Genomic DNA, 7,634 nt, shown 5'->3' on the forward strand with positions numbered 1-7,634 from the left:
CACTTCATCACTACTGAAGTGAGGGCTACAGGGCGATAGTCATTGAGGGAAGCAGGATGTGGTTTCTTTGGGACAGGAACAATAATGGACTCTTTGAAGCATGTGGGGATCACTGACTGAGATAAAGAGATGTTGAATATCTTAGTGAACACAGGTGCTAGCTGGTCTGCGCAGGCTCTGAGGATACGGCCTGAGATGCCGTCTGGTCCTGCTGCTTTCCTGGTGTTCACTCTCTTGAAGGCTCTCCTCACGTCATGCTCGGTGATGATAAACCCGCTTCCGGTGCTGGCAGTGACTTCCTGTCTGCAGCCGTTAGCGCCGCTAGCATTAGCATCGCTAGCGTCTTTAGCTGCAGCCTCGAAGCGAGCATAGAAAGTGTTCAGCTCATCTGCCAGAGACACGTCTGCGTTCGTCATACCGGTTGTTGGTGCTTTATAGTCCGTAATTGTCCTTAATCCCTGCCACAGGCTCCTAGAGTCACTCTGTTGGAGCTGTGACTCTAGTTTTTTCTCGTAGCGCTGCTTCGCCTCTTTCACCGCCTTCCGGACGCTGTATGACGCAGCCTTGTACGGTTCCATGTCCCCCGACGCGAGTCCCGTGTTGTAGGCAGCGGTGCGAGATCTCAGAGCGTCGCGGATGGTTTTATCCACCCACGGCTTCTGGTTGGGAAACGTTTTAATAGTCTTTTTTTTCACGGTATCATCCGCTAGTTTCCCGATGAATCCCACAACCGCTTCCGTAACCACGCTGACGTCACCATCGGAGCTGTTTCTAAACATGTCCCAGTCTGCGTCATCGAGTGCGTCCTGTAACGCGGCCACCGATTGGTCCGTCCAGCGCGTGACCTCGCTCTGAACCGGAACTTCCTGTTTCAGCCTTTGTTGGCATGGATTTACCAAACGGTGGACAAGATTGTGCCTTGTAGCCGTCCTTGACAGTTGTATAGCAGTGGTCCAGTGTCCTTTCGCCCCTGGTGGGGCAAGTGATATGCTGATAAAAGTTCGGCGCTGCGCGTTTGAAGTTGGCACTGTTAAAGTCCCCCGCCACAATAAGCGCAGCGTCCCGGTGTTGTGTTTGGTGCTGTGTGAGTGCCTCATGCAGCTTGCATAAGGCAGTGTCCGTGTCCGCTTGTGGTGGAATATAAACGGCACTGATTATGACCGATGTGAACTCCCGAGGTAGATGAAAAGGACGACACATGATGGACAGTAGTTCCAGGTTTGGTGTGCAGGAGCGTGTGAGAGGAACAACGCTCGCGCTGTTGCACCAGCTGCTGTTCACCATTAAGCACACGCCGCCTCCCCTTGACTTCCCCGAGTCCCGTGTCCTGTCCATGCGGTGAACCGAGAAGAACTCGGTTGGCTGGATGGCGTGGTCCGGCACAGTTGGGTTCAGCCATGTCTCGGTGAAGCAGAGGAGATTGCAGTCCCGAATGTCTCTCTAGAACTTTATCCTGGCCCTGAGGTCATCGAGCTTGTTTTCCAGTGACTGGACATTGGCGAGCAGGATGCTAGGCAGAGGTGTGCAGTGTGCACGGGCTCTCAGCCTGTTCCTGACGCCGGCTCGTTTTCCTCGGGGCCGCCGCTTTGCCTCGCGTCCTTTGTTTTCCCTCAGGATCTCACTCGGCCAGCTCGGATCCGGGGTTAAAAACGTCGAATTGTGAGTACATTGTATACCAATAGAAACAAGAGTGTCTCTATCATAACTAATGTACTCCATGGTGGTAATTTGACTGGTTTTAAAACGCTAAAAACTAACTTAAAAAACAAAAACAAAGAAAAGGTGGTCGGAGCAGTCGTGACGGCAGCCGACCTCACCGGCGCCATCTTGGATTCTTTTTAGACGTTGGACATAACGTCTAAAAAGAATGTCGGTTGTTGTTACTTTAAGGGGCGTGTCATCAGGAAGTGATGGGAGCTTGGTACAGGGAGGAGGGTTGTCATGTTCCTCGAAGCGGGCATAGAATGAGTTTAGTATATCAGGCAGGGAGGGGTCCCTAGGGCATTGTGCATCTTTGGTGTTGTAGTCTGTGATGCATTTAATGCCCCTCCACATACTTCGCGGACCGTTGGACGTAAGGTGACCCTAGATTTTTTGAGCGTATGTGGATTTACCCCTCCCAATGCCTGCCGTCAGTTGTTTCCTCACCAACTTTAGCGCTGATGCATCACCTGCCCTAAATGCAGCATCCCTAGCTTTTAGCAGAGCCTTTACTTCAGCATTCAGCCAGGGCTTCTGATTAGGAAAACAGGTAATTGTCTTGGTGGTGGTTACATCATCAGCACAATTAGAAATAAAGCCGAGGACGGAAGAAGTGTATTTATCTAGGTCCAGCTTATCCCCGTAAGTGGCTGCTTCTTTAAAGATCTGACAGTCAGTGCACTGAAAGCAGTCCTGGACAACAATGTCTGCATCACTGGGCCATACAGTGATCGTTTTCTTTGTGTGTATTGTCCTCCTCAGCAGGGGGCGATAGGCTGGCGCCAGCAGTACGGCTATGTGATCGGAAGTGCCAAGACGGGGGCGGGGGAGAGCTCTGTATGCACCGCGGATGTTTGTATACACACAGTCCAGAATATTTTCTCCCCGTGTTGGAATTTCCACATGCTGGTGGAATTTGGGAAGAGTGTCCGTCAGTTTCACTTGATTGAAGTCCCCCGCAACCACGTAAAATGCCTCCGGGTGTTTAGTCTGCAGCGAGTGTTATGCTGATGACACACAAGTATACGTTTCAGCAAAACCAGATGAGAAAAAACAGTTTACTAAAGTTGAGCAATGTGTGCAGGGCATAAGAGATTGGATGTTAATTAATTTCCTTTTGCTTAATCCTGATAAGACAGAAGTTCTAGTCATAGGACCACAAGCAGCTAGAAGTAAGCTTTCTTTTCTAGATATGTTTCTGATACAGTATGTACATATACATATATAGAACAATGTCAGCGGTGTGTGGAATGGGCTCAAAATCATTACTCTCATAGCTCTCAGACGGAGGCTTACCAAAAGTGGGTGAATAGATCTAAATCTATTCTTTAACAGATTTGATTAGCTATATTGTTGTACATTGATTGATTGATCTGAGCCTGAATCTGGGTAAGGTGCCATAGCTGTGGGAGACACCTTGCATGGTACCTGGACGACACGCCCAAAAGACTTTGAGGACTACAGATCAGTCGCACTGCTGAAGAGATTTCAGAGGCTGGTGCTTACTCATCTCCGACCACAGGTGAGCCTGATGGAATAGTCTTTTTAGCCTGATGAGCAATGGATCACTAAAGTTTGCCTATAAGCCAGGCATTGGAGTGGAAAACGCTGTCATCTTCCTTCTAAATAGGGCTTTTTTACATCTGGATGATTGTATGATTAACGGTCATGTTTTTTTACTTCTCTAGTGCTTGTAACACCATCCAATCTGCACTCCAAATAAATACGGGAAAGACCAAAGAACCAGTGGTGGACTTATGCAGCCACAAACACACTTATCTATCACCAGTGAACATTTAGGGAAAGGACATTGCAAGACTGGACTCCTATAAATACCTGGGTGTTTATGTAAACAACAAGCTATACTGAAGAGACAAAACATAGGCAATTTATAGGAAAAAACAGAGCAGAGTCTTTCTGCTAGGAAAACTAAGATTTTTTTGGAGTGCAGGGAGGACTACTGAAGACCTTGTTGACTTTGTGGTGGCCTCAGGTATCTTCTATAGCGTAGTTTTCTGGTGCAGCAGCATGTCTTCAGACTTCAGACAAGAGACTAAAGAAGTTGATAAAGAAGGCCAGCTCAGTTCTAGGGATTCGATTTACATTTAGGCATTTGTCAGACACTCTTATCCAAAGCGACCATCAGTCAGAAAAGAGTCTGGATGAATTTCGTCCTCAATCCTTGAGAGATGGTGGAATGAGGCAAGCAGTGATGGAGGATCAGAGGGAACGTGGTGTAGTGTGTTGTGTGATCAGAGCAGAGAGGTAAGCAGGTGCTGGGCCATTTTTAGCTTTTTAGGCGAGTATCAGAGTTTTGAAGTTAATGCAGTCAGCTACAGAAAGCCAGTGCAGGGAGCAGAGAAGTGCAGTGATGTGGGAAAACTTGGGAAGGTTGAAAAAGAGAAGTCCTGCTGCATTCTTGATCAGCTGCAGAGGATAAATAGTGGACAGAGGCAGACCTGCCAGGAGTGAGTTGCAGTAGTCCAGTCTTGAAATAACAAGAGATTGAACAAGCACCTGTGTAGCCTTTGAAAAAAGAAATGGGTGGATTCTTTTGATGTTGTAAAAAAGAAATTGACAAGCGCGAGTAAGCTTAGCAAAGTGTGAGGAAAATGACAGATGATTGTCCACAGTTACCTCAAGATTGCAGGAAGTGGCTGAAGGAGTGGTCTGATTGTTGTCCAAGGATATCCGTCAAGGGCTTGACCTGGGGATGAGATGCCAGAGATGAACAGCAGTTCGGTTTTACTCAGATTGAGCTTCAGCTGATGAGCCGCCATCCAGGATGAGATGTCTGCCAGATATGCTGAGATCCGGGTGGAAACCTAAGGTTCTAGGGGACGAAAGGAGAGAATAAGTGTCATCTGCATAACAATGGTATGAAAATCAATGTGTTAATATGACCTTACCAAGAGACCAGGTATAGAGGGAGAACAGAAGAGGACTGAGCCAAGTGGGACACTAGTAGACAGTCTGCATGGGGCAGATGTGGATCCCTCCATGTCACCTCATACGACTTATCTTCTAGTTAAAAAGCAAACCATTGCCTCGATGAGGACAGAAGGCAGTTTAGCAGATCTAGCAGCATGGAGCTTCTCAGTGACTGATAGGAGGGCAGTCTCTGTGAAATTTGCCTCTTTGAATTCAGATTGATTAGAATCATTTAGGTTGTTCTGTGAGAGAAAAAGAGACATTTGGTTATAAACAGTACATTAAAAAAAAATTGGAAATAAAAGAAAGTAGCAATACTGGGTGATAGTTGTTAACTTCTGCTCAATTCAGGCAGGGTTTCTTGATGATGGAAATAACCCTTGCCTTTTTAAAAGCAGCAGGAACATGACCAGATGATATGGAATGGTTGATTCAATTAGATTCAATTCAATTTTATTTGTATAGCGCTTTTAACAATTGGCATTGTCCCAAAGCAGCTTTACACAATCAAAAGAATTATTTAAGTTTGTATGGAATTTGAATGTGGATGAATCAAAATGGTCAGATAGTCCCTGGTGAGCAAGCCAAGGGCGACAATGGCAAGGAAAAACTCCCTGAGATGGTAGTAGGAAGAAACCTTGAGAGGAACCAGACTCAACAGGGAACCCATCTTCATCTGGATGAAAGAGAGAGCAGGAATTGATCTGCATTCATACTGTGTGTTAGTTGGCAGGCAGTTCTTCATAACAGTTGATGTTACTTGAGACACACGCGTCATCCATGTGACGAGATCACCAACTAGAAGCAGGGCACCAGGATGGGTCAGACAGGTCCGAAGGGCAGAGGGAGTCTGGATCAATGGCAGCTCAGGAACGACATGTGTAGCTCGACAGAAAAAGGGGAGGAGAGAGAGGGGGAGAGAGGGAAGAGAAAGAGCAGAAGAGAGAGCAGAAGAGAAGAGGTAACAGTTAGGTCTGGTCACAGTCATATAATGTATAATGTAAATGTATATTTACTGTAGAGTGCAAGCAGAGACTCTGGCAGGACTAACTATGACAACATAACTAAAAGAGAGAGCCAGAAGGAAACACAGACATGAGGTCTCCCTGAGATGTAAAAAACCAATCACCTCACCTTTACCTAAGGCAAATCTATTTATAAAAATGCTTGATTAAATAAATAGGTATTTAGCGTTGACTTAAACACTGAGACTGTGCCTGAGTCCTGAACACTATTTGGAAGGCTATTCCATAATTTTGAGGCTTTGTAAGAAAAAGCTCTGCCCCCAGCTGTAGTTTTCATAATACGCGGTACTGATAAGCAGCCTGCATCCTTTGATTGAAGTAGGCGTGGCGGATCGTAAGACACTAGCAGTTCACTCAGATACTGCGGTGCGAGACCATTTAATGCTTTATATGTAATATTTGTAATATATGTAAAGTAGTATTTTAAAATCAATGCAAAATTTCACAGGGAGCCAACGAAGTGAAGTTAAGATAGGTGTGATGTGCTCGTATCTTCTGGTTCTAGTGAGGACTCTCGCTGCTGCATTCGGGACTAGCTAAAACTTGTTTATGCACCTAGTTGAACAACCAGACAGTAGGGCATTACAATATTCCAACCTAGAGATGATAAAAGCATGAACTAGTTTTTCTGCATTATTTAGCAACAATATATTTCTTATCTTGGCAATATTTCTGAGGTGAAAGAATGCTATCCTGGTAATATTATCTACATGAGCTTTAAATGAAAGGCTGAAATCTATAATCACACCAAGATCTTTTACTGTTGCACTTGATGAAACAGAAAGACCATCTAAAGTTACAGAGTGATCTAGAATCTTACTTCTAGCTGTATGCGGTCCTATGACTAGTACTTCTGTCTTATCTGGATTAAGCAGAAGGAAGTTAATTAGCATCCAATTACTTATGTCCTGCACACGTTGCTCAACTTTAGTAAGCTGGTTTATCTCATCAGGTTTTGCTGAGACATATAACTGTGTGTCGTCAGCATAACAGTGAAAACTAATACTATGCTTACAAATTATGTTGCCCAGAGGAAGCATGCTAAGGTAAAAAAAAAGCAGTGGGCCTAAAACTGAACTCTGTGGAACACCAAACTTCACTAGGGAACATGCAGAATAATCACCATTTAAGTCTACATACTGAGACCGGTCAAATAGGGTCTGAGCCAAAAGAGAGCTGTAACCTTAATTCCTACTACATTCCTACTACATTCCTACTACATTTTCTAATCTGTGAAGAAGAATTCTATGATCAATGGTGTCAAAAGCTGCACTGAGGTCGAGTAATACAAGCATGGTTACACAACCTTGATCAGAGGCCAATAGAAGGTAATTTACTACTTTAACGAGTGCTGTTTCTGTGCTGTAATGAGGCCTAAATCCTGACTGACACAATACATGTATGCCATTTCTATGTAGATACTGTATGAGTATAGCTGCTCCGCTACTATCTGACAGGGGTCAAGGTCAGGTTTCCTAATAATCAGTTTAATAACTGCTAGTTTAAAAGATTTTGGAACATACCCAATGCTGGGTGAAGAATTAATTATTCTCAACAGGGGTTCTGTTATTGCTGGCACTATCTGTTCAAGAAAATGTGTCGGTACAGGATCTAATATACAGGTTGATGAATTTGCAGAAGAGATGAAAATTGTGAAAAGAGTGAAATTAGTTTATTCTCTTCAAGGGGAGTGAAGTATTTTAGGTTCAAATCTCACATGGCTAGTTTAACATCTGCATAACTTACATTGTTTGTTTTCAAAGCCCCAATTTTATGCCTAATATTTACAATTTTATTATTAAAAAATTTAAGAGTGGAGAGAAACATTGATCTAGCTACACCAAGAGCTTTTCTATGGTTCAGGATGCTCTCCTTCCATGCTATTTGAAAAACTAGCAATTTAGTTTGACGCCATTTACGTTCTAATTTCCGAGCGGTCTATTTTAAAGAGCATGTATGATCGTTATAACAGGGAGT

The sequence above is a fragment of the Clarias gariepinus genome, chromosome 14 (genome assembly GCF_024256425.1).
Source record: "Clarias gariepinus isolate MV-2021 ecotype Netherlands chromosome 14, CGAR_prim_01v2, whole genome shotgun sequence".
Taxonomy (NCBI): Eukaryota; Metazoa; Chordata; class Actinopteri; order Siluriformes; family Clariidae; genus Clarias; species Clarias gariepinus.